Source organism: Panthera onca, chromosome A1 (assembly GCF_046562875.1).
Source record: "Panthera onca isolate mPanOnc1 chromosome A1, mPanOnc1 haplotype 2, whole genome shotgun sequence".
NCBI classification, from domain to species: Eukaryota; Metazoa; Chordata; class Mammalia; order Carnivora; family Felidae; genus Panthera; species Panthera onca.
The window spans coordinates 222,706,597-222,719,950 of record NC_138339.1 but is presented as its reverse complement, the minus strand read 5'-3'; the positions used below and the strand labels follow the sequence as shown (position 1 = coordinate 222,719,950).

General features: G+C 36.7%; 1 protein-coding gene across 4 annotated transcripts in view; it reads left to right on the top strand.

Moving 5' to 3' along the window:
* COG6 (component of oligomeric golgi complex 6) overlaps nt 1-13,354 on the top strand; it is a 131,117-nt gene that overhangs the window by 46,493 nt on the left and 71,270 nt on the right. The window lies entirely within an intron of this gene.

Sequence of the window (13,354 nt, the reverse complement as noted above, 5' to 3'; positions counted from 1 at the left end):
TACCAAGACCATCCTATGGGGAAAGGAACATGGTGTTGGGAAAACTGCATAATCACATGCAAAAAATGAAGTTAGACCCTTATCTAACACCATATACAAAAATTAACTCAAATAAGATCAAAGACTTAAAGGTAGACCTAAAATTATAAAATTCTTAAAATAGGACAAAAGCCTCACAACATTGTATTTGGAACACATAGAATATATGAGGACTTTCAAAACTCAACAACAACAAAATAGTCTGACACAAAAATAGGCAAAAGATAAATAGCACACATGGAACATTTTCTAGGATAGAAATAAGGTAGGCTACAAAAGAAATCTTAGCAAATTCAGAGACTTAAACTATATCAGCTATCTTCCCTGACCACAATGATAGGAAACTGAAATCAGTAACAAGAGGAAAACTGGAAAATTTAACATGGAAATTGAACAACACACTCCTGATCAACCAAGGGATCAAAGAAGAAATTAAAAGGGAAATAAAAAAGTTTCTTGAGACAAATGAAAATGGAAATTCTATATACCAGAAGTAATGGGATACAGTAAAACCAGTTCTAAGAGGGAAGTTCATAGCAATAAACACTTAGGTTAAGAAGCAAGCGAAAGCCCAAGTAACCTTCCTGTACACCTTAGGGAACGATAGAAAGAAGAAACTGAGCCCAAAGTTAACAGAAGGAAAGAGATAATAAAGGTTAGAGCAGAAGTAGATGAAATACAGAACAGGAAAACAATAGAAAGGATTAACTAAACTAAGAGTTGGTTCTTTGTAAAGATGAACAAAATTGACAAACTATTAGCTAGACTAACCAAGCAAAATAGAAGACCCAAATCAAAAGTATAAACAAAAAAGGAGACATTTCAACTGATTTTTTGGAAGAGTTTGAGAAAGACTGATGTGAATTCTTTAAATGCTTGGTGAAATATAACAGTGAAGCCATCTAGTCCTGGGCTTTCTTTAAAATTTTTTAAACTGATTTCATCTCCTTACTAGCAGTTGGTCTATTCAGATTTTCTGTTTCACCCTAATTCAGTTTTGGCAGGTTGCATTCCTTCTAGGTTGTCTACAGTTTGTTGGTATATAGTTGTACATAGTACCTCTTATGATCCTTTGTATATTTGTCACATCAGTTGTAGTGAGCACTTAGTATTGGCCACACACACACATACACTAATGGTTAAAATGGTTACATAATAAGGAAGAAAGGAAAGAGTAATATCCCTATATGCCAGATCTCATGGGACTTAGTAGTTCGGTGAATAACTAGTTCCCTTCATTTTGTGCTTATTATCTTTTGCACCCTTTTCATTGTGCCATGCTTACTTTGCAAGAACACCTTGAATTAAGCTTGTCAATTTCTCTTTTGTATACTGACTGCTGAGCACTCCTGAAGAAAATCATGTAGACACGCAGACTGGATTTACCAAAACTCACCATCTCCAACCTCAGCGAAGCCCGCCATAATGGCAGTCGTACAAATGCTTAAGCAGCCATTCCTGTTTACCTGTCACCCATTTTCTCAAATCTATGCTTGCTCCTACTTAGATTGCCAGCCTTTGCTAACATTGGATAATAGGCATTGTAAAATACCTTTGCCATTACACTATATGAGCAAAAAGTGACATCTTTTTTTGGGGGGGGGGGTGTTCAACGATTCTAGTGAGAATGAACATTGAAAATATGTTTATTGGCTGTTTGTGAGTTGCTTGTTCATGTCCTTTGCCATTTTCCTACTGGGTTTTGTCTTATTATTTTCTGATACTCTTTATACATTAGGAATATTAGCTGTCACTTTCATTAGAAATATTTTCTCCAGGTCATTGTTGGCCTTTTCCATTTGCCTATAGTATTTTCTGACACATTACTTCTGGTTTTTACATAGTAAAATCTGAAGTTTTTGTTGTTGGTAGTGGTGGTTTTTTTCTTTGCGGGGTCGGGGTGGGGGTTCCCTTTGGGAGTATGTGATGCTTGAAAACTTCCCCACAACCAGAAAATATAGTTAGAATTTAATATATGATAGCATCTGTCAGTGGGACAATATTAGATTATTTAATAAAGTTATTTAGATGCATGTTCTTAGGTGTTTTTGTGGTTTCATTTTTACATCAATTTTTAATCTACCTGAAGTTTATTTTTGTCCATGCTGAGAAGGAAGGGTTTCCTTATTTTTCCCAAATGGTTATCCATTTATTCTATTTTTACTCAGACTGCTAGGTTCTTATATATTTTATGTCTCTAGTAAAGTTAAAATAGAAGTTGCAAGAAAATAAGAAAATAAAATGGATAAAGAGGATGGCATCTTTCAATTAAAACCTAAAACAATATAGGGTATAAATGGGGGGGGGGGGAGGTTAATTGTAATTTGAATATTTTAAGTGCAAGTTATGTGAGTTTATAGCAGTGGATGGGTTTTGACTATTATTGGTTACTGTTGTCATTATCAGTAATTATGCCCTGAAATGTTTTTCTCAGATACGAATTGGGCTATATTTAGGGATATTTTAACATTAATCAAGATGGGAATATGATGCTGTTTATAGCTTGCATGTTGCTTACATCTGCAACCATGTCAGGGTTCTTTCAAGAATTATCCTCCTTTCATTAAATTTTACTGTTCCATATTTTATATTAATTATATTTTTTTCTTATTCTGCATCTTGTAAATCATTCACGTCTTTTAAAAAGATTCTACCCTTATAAGGAAAACAACACTTACTCAGAATGGTCTTCATTAGCAAAGCACCCAAGTGGAAATTTTTGTTAATAAAATTTTAAGTAAGTAAAATAAATAAATAAAATAAAATTTTAAGTATATGGTAAAATTATTAGGAAGAGTAGCCTTTAAAATAAAGGTATTGCCAGAAATGAACTCTCTTTATATGATTCCTTCTGTGCTTTTAAAAAGACATATTTGGAAACTAATTCTTTATTTGCTATAAAAAATACATTCAAGGACATCATTTTATTGACAGTTGTATCTTTTCCCTAATAAAGCAGTTTGCAGCACTTGAGAGTACCCAGGTGTGTGCGCTCCCTCCTTATCACCTCTCTTGAAACGTTCATAACTGCAAAGCCAGCAATGTCTAAAGGGAATTCAGTCTTCCTCGACTTATGATGGGGTTGTGTCCCGAAAATATCCTAAGTTGAGAATGCATTTAATACACCTAACCTACATCATAGCTTAGCCTAACCTAATCTTAAACGTGCTCAGAACACTTACATTAGCCTGCAGTTGGGCACCATCATCTAATACAAAAGCTATTTCATAATTAAAGCATTGAGTATGTCATGTAATCTCTTGAATATCGTACTGAAGGTGAGACAGAAACTGGTTGTGTGCTCACAGAGTGGTCATCAGTTGTTTACTCTTGTGACCGCCTGGCTGACTGGGAGCCGCTGCTTGCTGCTTCTGCCCCGCGTCACAGGAGAGAAGTGCACTGCCTGGTGATAGCCTGGGGAAAAAATCAAAATTCAGAATTTGAAATACAGTTTCTACTGAAGGCGTATTGCTTTCACACGGTCGTGAAGTCAAAAAATTCTAAGTTGAACCATCATAAGTCAGGAACTGTTTATATGTATCTATGCTGCAAAATACACGGTGCCCTATCAATTTAAGCTAGACAGGCGTTGGCTAAAATTCTTTTCACTATAGTGGTGTTATAATTCTAATTTAACATGTGTCATAAATGAAACCCAAATAAAATTAATAGTAGTCAGGGTTAATTTACTCAGGCCTCTGGAAAAACAAAACAAAACAAAACTAAACTAAACTAAATGGTCCCTTAAATAAGTTGTGACTTCAATTCTAGTATTTAGTTTGTGTTTGGAATCTTCTTGTACTGTTCGAAATGTAGTAAATGGACCAGAAGCTTAGCCATCACTTCTGAGCTTCTTAGACGTTCAAAAATCTTAGGCTCGCCTAGACCTACTGAATCCGAATATGCATTTGAAGGTTCCCTGATCATCCGTACGCATGTTAAAGTTTGAGAAATGCTGTCCTACATGAAGAGTTTGAGTTTCACATTATTCCTTACAGATTGTTCTGCCAGGAAAAACAGAAACAGTATTCTCAGCTAAAATGCTTTTTAAATTTTAAATAAAATTATGTTAAATAAAAAGTTGTAATTATTTGAAGTTATCTCAAACAAATGTTAGTTTGCATTTTAAGATTTATCTTGGGTATTTTTATCGACTTAAGAACTTTAATTCCATAAGTAAATACGTAGGACAAGAGGGAATTTTTGGAGGTGATGGATATGTTTTATGGCATCGAATTTGGTGATGGTTTCATGGGTGTATGTGTATCTCCAAACTCACCAAATTATATACGTTAAGTAAGTACACCTGTTTGTTAGTCAATCATACCTCTCAATAAAGTGGTTTTAAAAAACACCTTAGTTCTATGTATTGTCAGTTGCTAGAACATATATGCATGCAGATAGAGCAAAAGGAGTCTATATATAAAATGAAGAAGTCAGTTTAAAAATAGGAGGGTTGTTTTTTTTTTTTTGGTTGGTTTTTTTATTTTTGAAAGTAGATGGGTGAGTTGTCTTCTAAGAAGCTACAGAACAGAAAATTAGAGGACTTTAAATGGAGGATATTTGAAAAAGTAAAACTAAAGTTGACAGTGGAATAAAGGCTTAACAGTTTTTGTAATTTGTATGGTGCAGCCTTTTCATTTTCTTTGAAAAAAATCAGAGGGGCGCCTGGGTGTCTCAGTCGGTTAAATGTCTGACTCTTGGTTTTCAGCTCAGGCCATGATCTCACAATTTGTGAGATCAAGCCGGGCGTCATTGGGCTCCACCCTGACAGCATGGGGCCTGCTTGGCATTCTCTCTCTCACTCTCCCTCTGCCCTTCCCCTGCTTGCGCGCGCTCTGTCTCCAAATAAATAAACTTAAAAAAAAACAAAACAAAAAGGTGCATCTACCTATAAAAGGGATGAAAAGTGTCATAATAAACAGTCACAGGAAGTACAACTCTGTTTAGTTTCTAGTTGTATACATTTTTTTAAAAGAGAGGCTCTAGAAGGGAGGGAGACAAACCATAAGAGGCTCTTAAATATAGAGAACAAACTGAGGGTTGCTGGAGGGGTTGTGGGTGGAGGGATGGCTAAATGGACAAGGGGCATTAAGGAAGACACTTGGGATGAGCACTGGGTGTTATATGTAGGGGACGAATCATTGGATTCCACTACTGAAATCATTATTGCACTATATGCTGAGTAACTTGGATGTAAATTAAAAAAAAAAAAAAAGCCAATAAAAAAAGTTAAAAAAAGAGACGTTCTAATATGTGGAATATGAAATTTTCAGTAGACTAAACGTTTTTAAATGTGAGATTTTTATAGTTCAACTTTATCAATTGGAAAATGTACATAAAACTTACATGTCTTTCATAAAGCTCTTTTGTACATTAATTATTAATGGCCATGTTGTTTATGAATTTTGGATACTTTTATAATCCATTGTTGATTCTCAGTGCTTACAAAATATAAACAAAAAGATCAAAAGAACTTTCTTTTTAAGTGGCGATGTAACTGACAGTACACAAATCTTAAGTATATAGTTAGTTGAATTTTTGCATTTCTGTATGCTCATTAATCTCCACCCAGATCAAGACATCAAACATTTCCAGCATCTCAGAAGGCTTCTTTATGCCTTTACTCAGTCCCCCCAAGGCAAACCATTATCTGACTTTTATTTCCTATTTTTGTGTGCTATTCAAATTCACATAAATAGATACATGCTTTTCCCAACTTTTTTGGATCTGACTCCTTTCAATTTAACATGTCTGTAAGATTCACCCATGTTGTCTGCAGTTGTTATTTTTCAGTTATTGTGTAATAATTCAGTTGTAGAAATGTACCACAGTGTATTGATGGACACTGGATTGTTTCCAGTTCTTAGGTACTGTAAATAAGGATCCAGTGAATATTCTTGTACATGTCTTTTGATGGATGTAAGTTTTCATTTCTCTCGTGTGTATACACAGGAATGGAATGTCTGGGTGATGGGACTGATAATGTTAGTAGATACCACCAGGCATCTTTTAAAGCGTGTGTACCGGTTTAGTCCACCAGAAACGTGTGAGAATTTCGTTTGTTCCACATCCTCTCCAGTACTTGATAGTGCTGATCTTTTCAGTTTCAGCCATTGTGGAAATTATGTGGTGGTATTTCATTTGTGATTTGCACTTTCTTGAAGACTATAAAGATGTTGAACAGTTTTTCATATGTTTATTGGTTGCTGGATATACTCTCTGTGAAGTGTCTTTTGAAGTCTGTTACCCAGTTTTCTATTGGGTTATCTGTATTTTTCTTACTGATTTATAAGATTTTTTTTTTAAATGTGTTCTGGATAAAAGGAAGCATTACAAATATTTTCTCCCAATTTAACGTGTCTTTTCACTCTCTTAGTGGAGTATTTTGATGAACAGAATTTCTTCACTTTAATTTTGTTCTGTATCCTGACTTTTATTTATCTAATCTCTTCCTGCCCTTACGTTATGAAGTTATTCTTACATGTTTTTTTCTAAGAAGCTTGGTTTCTTTAGCTTCCACATTTAGGTCTTTGATCCATCTCAGATTAATTTTTAACTATGCGATGAGGTAGTGGTCAAGGTTAATTTTTTTCCCATATGAATATCTAGTACATCAAGCACCATTTCTTATAAAGGTAATCCTTTCCCACTGAATTGCAGTGGAAACTGTCAGAAATCGCAAGACCATATATGCATGGATTTGTTTTGTGAATGTTTATTCTACTCCCATTGGTTTATTTGTCTGTCCTTGTACCACTACCACACTGTCCCGTATAATACTTAACCACTAGAAATCCATTTCACTTGGATGAAATTAAGTTGAAGTGATAGGAGGATGTTAATTAGATACTTTTCTACTTTAGAGTTTCTTTCCATTATTTTTACTACATTATTATTAAATTATAGATTTTATTTATCTGACAACCGCCACAGTTTTCATTTGCTTTTGAAGCATAATTCTGACCCAGGGCTAATCTGGTATGTGTAAAAGCACTTCGTAGAAGGTCGGTTTGTTAAATGAAGTGAGTTCAAGTAGTACTTGTATCATTTGTCATTGGCTCTAACTAAGGCATGAGTTTGGTTTGAATTTGTGCAGCTTTTACAGACCTTAATTCAAGGGGATCAAAAAAGATTCTCTTCAGCTATCTCCTATTGGTGCGTGAGATTTCTGTCACTAGCCTTCTGTTTGGCGATTGAAAAATGAAATTTTTATTTCCCTGATGAGGAGTGACGTTGAGCATCTTTTCATGTGCTTGTTGGCCATCTGGATGTCTTCTTTAGAGAAGTGTCTATTCATGTTTTCTGCCCATTTCTTCACTGGATTATTTGTTTTTCGGGTGTGGAGCTTGGTGAGTTCTTTATAGATTTTGCATACTAGCCCTTTGTCCGATATGTCATTTGCAAATATCTTTTCCCATTCCGTCAGTTGCCTTTTAGTTTTGTTGATTGTTTCTTTTGAAGTGCAGAAGCTTTTTATCTTCATGAGGTCCCAATAGTTCTTTTTTGCTTTTAATTCCCTTTCCTTTGGAGATGCGTCAAGTAAGAAATTGCTGCGGCTGAGGTCAGAGAAGTTTTTCCCTGCTTTCCTCTCTAGGGTTTTGATGGTTTCCTGTCTCACGTTCAGGTCCTTCATCCATTTTGAGTTTATTTTTGTGAATGGTGTAAGAAAGTGGTCTAGTTTCATTCTTCTGCATGTTGCTGTCCAGTTCTCCCAGCACCATTTGTTAAAGAGACTGTCTTTTTTCCATTGGATATTCTTTGCTGCTTTGTCAAAGATTAGTTGGCCATACTTCTGTGGGTCCAATCCTGGAGTCTCTATTCCATTGGTCTAAGTGTCTGTTTTTGTGCCAATATCATGCTGTCTTGATTATTACAGCTTTGTAGTAGAGGCTAAAGTCTGGGATTGTGAAGCCTCCTGCTTTGGTCTTCTTCAAAATTACTTTGGCTATTCGGGGTCTTTTGTGGTTCCATACAAATTTTAGGATTGCTTGTTCTAGCTTCGAGAAGAATGATGGTGCAACTTTGATTGGGATTGCATTGAATGTGTAGATAGCTTTGGGTAGTATTGACATTTTAACAATATTTATTCTTCCAATCCATGTGCACGGAATGTTTTTCCATTTCTCTATATCTTCAATTTTCTTCATAAGCTTTCTATAGTTTTCAGCATACAGATCTTTTGCATCTTTGGTTAGGTTTATTCCTAGCTATTTTATGATTCTTGGTGCAATTGTGAATGGGATCAATTTCTTTATTTGTCTTTCTGTTGCTTCATTATTAGTGTACAAATCAAAACCACACAGAGATATCACCTCACACCAGTCAGAGTGGCTAAAATGAACAAATCAGGAGACTAGATGCTGGAGAGGATGCAGAGAAACAGGAACCCTCTTGCACTGTTGGTGGGAATGCAAACTGGTGCAGCTGCTCTGGAAAACAGTGTGGAGGTTCCTCAAAACATTCAAAATAGATCTACTCTATGACCCAGCAATAACACTGCTAGGAATTTACCCAAGGGATACAGGAGTGCTGATGCATAGGGGCACTTGTACTCCAATGTTTATAGCAGCACTTTCAATAATGGCCAAATTATGGAAAGAGCCTAATGTCCATCAACTGATGAATGGATAAAGAAATTGTGGTTTATATGCACAATGGAATACTACTTGGCAATGAGAAAGAATGAAATACGGCCTTTTGTAGCAACGTGGATGGAACTGGAGAGTGTTATGTTAAGTGAAATAAATCATACAGAGAAAGGCAGATACCATGTTTTCACTCTTATGTGGATCCTGAGAAACTTAATGGAAGACACTGGGAGAGGGGAAGGAGGAAAAAAAAAGTTAGAGAGGGAGGGAGCCAAACCATAAGAGACTCTTAAAAACTGAAAACAGGGGTGCCTGGGTGGCTCAGTCAGTTGAGCGTCCGTCATGATCTCACGGTTCGTAAGTTTGAGCCCTGTGTCGGCCTCTGTGCTGACAGCTCGGAGCCTGGAGCCTGGAGCCTGCTTTGGATTCTGTGTCTCCCTCTCTCTCTGCCCCTCCCCTGATCACGCTGTCTCTCCATCTCTCTCAAAGATAAACATTAAAAAAAATTTTTTTTAGAAGAGAGAAATATGGGGAATCCTTCAGACTAAAATACAGAGACACTAGACAGTAACTCGAATTCACATGAAGAAATAACACCACTAAACGTTCTGATATAGGCAAAGAAAGTATTAATGTATTTTCCATTTGTAATTCCCTTTTTCCCCCTGATTCAAAAGACAACGGCATGAAGCAATAATTATAATTCTGTGTTAACGAGTCCACAACATAGATACAATTTGTAACTATAGTAGTGTAAAGGAAGAGGAGACCTGGTCTACATAAGAGTAAAGCTTTTGTGTGCTATTGAAAGTAAGTTGGCATTAACCTGAAGTATACTGTTATAAATTAAGATGTTTAATTATAATTCCCAGGACACCACTAAGAAACTAACAAACACCACACACACACACACACACACACATATATGTAAATAAACAGTAAGGGAATTAAAGGAGCATACTGGAAAATACTAACACAAAAGAAGGCAGTAACAGAGGGACAGAGGAACAAAAACAGTTAAGACATAAGAATAACAAAACAGCAGACACAAATTCTACTTTATCATCAATTAAATGTGAAAGGATTAAACATGCTGTCCAAAAAGCAGAGACTTGGGGCGCCTGGGTGGCTCAGTCGGTTAAGCGTCCGACTTCAGCTCAGGTCATGATCTCGCGGTCCGTGAGTTCAAGTCCCGCGTCGGGCTCCGGGCTGATGGCTCAGAGCCTGGAGCCTGCTTCCGATTCTGTGTCTCCCTCTCTCTCTGTCCCTCCCCCGTTCATACTCTGTCTCTGTCTCAAAAATAAATAAACGTTAAAAAAAATTAAAAACAAAAAACAAAAAACCCAAAAAACAAAAAGCAGAGACTGGCAGATGGACCTTTAAAAAAAAAAATGATCCAACTACCCATATGCTACCTTCAAGAAGCAAAAGGTTTAGGGGCACCTGGGTGGCTCAGTCAGTTGAGCATCTGATTCTTGATTTCATCTCAGGTCATGATCTCATGGTCTGTGAATTCAAGCCCCACACTGGGCTCTGCTCTGACAGTGTGGAACCTGTTTGGGATTCTCTCCCCCGCCCCTCCCCCCCTGCCCCTCCTCTACTCATGCTGCAGGCGCTTGCTCTCTCTCTCAAAATACATGCACAAACATTAAAAAAACAAAAACAGAAAGGTTTAAATACACAGAGAGGTTGAAAGTGAAAGGATGGGAAATGACAGACTTTGCAAGCAAAAACCAAGAGCTAGAGTAGTTATGCTAATTTCAGATAAAATAAACTTTAGAGACAAACACCACTAGAAACAAACACATTTTATAATCTTTATTATCAAGAAGACCTGACAATTATAAACGTGTGCATCTAACAATAGAACCCCAAAATACATGAAACCAAGATTGACAAAATTAAATAGAAAGTATCTCTCATGGAAAATATTTATTTCAAGTTTCATACCTCCTTCAGTTTTGCTTCCTTTTTTCTGTTAAATTCAAACTGAATTAAGAAAAACTCCAGAATATGAAGCCATCTTTATAAAAGTATTTTCTATTCATTCACCCAATTTAAAAAGATATCCAGAATGTTTTTAAACTGATGGTAATGATGGCTAATTAATGTTATTTCTTTTTTTTTTTTTTTTTTTTTTTTTTTTTTTAAATTTTTTCCCAACGTTTTTTATTTATTTTTGGGACAGAGAGAGACAGAGCATGAACGGGGGAGGGGCAGAGAGAGAGGGAGACACAGAATCGGAAACAGGCTCCAGGCTCCGAGCCATCAGCCCAGAGCCTGACGCGGGGCTCGAACTCACGGACCGCGAGATCGTGACCTGGCTGAAGTCGGACGCTTAACCGACTGCGCCACCCAGGCGCCCCTAATGTTATTTCTAAATAAAGGAATTTTTATACTTTATTTATACCCCCTCCCCCCCCCCCGCCCCGACGCAGGGCTTCAACTCACAAACCGCAAGATCATGACCTGAGCCGAAGTCGGACACTTGACCGACTGAGCCACACAGGCACCCCAGGATTCCCCATATTTCTTGTGGAACAGGTTTACTGGTGAAGAATCTTTGTTTTCCTTCATTCTTAAGAGTAGTTCTACTGAGTACAGAATTCTGTCTTGACGGTCTTTCTTGCAGCCCTTGAATATGCTATCCAGCGCCTTCCGGCCTCCATGTTTTCTGATGAGAAATCAGCTGTTAATCTTATGAGAATCCTTTGTCATAATCACTTACTTCTCTTACTGCTTCCAGATTCTCTCTTTGTCTTTTGACAGTTTGTGTGATGTGTCTTAGTGTGAAACTGTGTAAGTTTATTCCTTGTGGAGTTTGTGAGCTTCTTAGATGCTTAGATTAATGTTTTGTTTTAATCGCATTTGTGAAATCTTTGTCATTAGCTCTTCAAATATTTTTTCTGCACTCCGCTCTCCTTCTAAGAGAACCACATTGTACTTAACGTTGATGGTGTTCCATAGGTCTCTGAGGCTTTGTGAATTTTCTTTCATTTGTTTTTCTTTCTGTCCCTCAAACTGGATAATTTTAATTGACCTATCTTCAAGTTCACTGATTACTTATTCTGCCTACTCAGATGTGCTATCAAATCCCTGGAGTGAATTTTTCATTTTAGTTACTTTCAACTACAAAATTTCTATTCAATTATTTCTTTTTATCATTTTTATTTCTTTGTAAATATTCTCTATTTGATGAGACATTGTTCTCATACTTCCCTTTAGTTCATTAACCTGGTTCCCTTTCTTAAAATTGCCAATTTTGAGGTGCTGAGTGGCTCAGTTGGTTGGGCATCTGACTCTTGATCTCAGCTTGGGTCATGATCTCACGGTTTGTAGGTTTGAGCCCCACAAGCTTGGGATTCTGTCTCTCCTTCTCTCTGCCCCTTACCTGCTGTGCTCTCTGTCTCTCTCTCTCTCTCTCAAAATAAATAAATAAAGTTTAAGATAAAATACAATAGTCAATTCAGAATTTTTGTGTAGTAACTCCAGTGTCCAGGCTTTCTCAGGGGAAGTTCCCATTGACTATTTTTTCTGTGCATGGACCATATATTTTTGTTTCTTTGCATGTCTTATAATTTTTTGGTTTTGTTGTTTTATGAAAGAGGGAAGATTTTCAGAGGTCCATACTTTGATATTCCTGCTGCTGTCACTTGTGTATTAACTTTTCTATATAAAACATTCTTCATATAAATCCAGATACTTAAAAATTCTTATACTTTTCTGTCTGACACAAGGCTATAGTCTCTTACATAGACTTCTATCATATTTTTTAGATAAGATCTGACTATATTATTATAAGTACTCAACAAAAATTCACCAGCACGTCTTCTTGGATATCATGATGCCAGCAAGAAGAGAGAATGCATACCTTCCAGTTTATAGTACCCAATAGTTTATTTTTTTTATTTTTATTTTCTTTTGTTTTAAAATTTTTTTTTAACGTTTATTTTTGAGACAGAGAGAGATAGAGCATGAACGGGGGAGGGTCAGAGAGAGGGAGACACAGCATCCGAAACAAGCTCCAGGCTCTGAGCTGTCAGCACAGAGCCCGACGCGGGGCTTGAACTCACGGACCGCGAGATCATGACCTGAGCTGAAGTCGGCCGCCTTACCGACTGAGCCACCCAGGCGCCCCTAGTACCCAATGGTTTATATGCAACAATCCCACTAATCCTTAAAGAATCCCTCTGAAATTCTGAGAAGTTAAAGAACTTACCCAGGACCACACAACTAGTGATTGGTAATCTAAAGTGTGAAACTAATCTTTAACTTCAGTGCTAAAGATTTCAGTGGCAGTGTTACACCGTGTAGAATAGTGGGCACTGTGTTTCTGTGAAGTGTGTAGCCCATAGACGGATCTGGATATCACCTGTGGTGCTTATTGAAAGATGGATTCCTAGTCCCCAAACCTATGCATATTGAGCCACATTTCTGAGATTTGGGCCTGAGGGTGGATGATGATTCTCAACTATATTATCGTTGGGGGAGTGTTGGTTTCTAGATTGCCTTTTTCTAATGACTTGGGCTAAAAAAAAAAAAAAACAACAAAAACCCAAAACAGTAGGCCATTTCAAATCTGCATAAAAATATAATTCTACATCAAAGACTACTGAGTTTTCTTGTAACTTTCGAATTTTAGAAGTATAAATCCTTTACTTCTAATTGTGAGAAGAATATATTAATTCTGTGATAATACAACAAAAACGTTTGGTGTCGCTTTA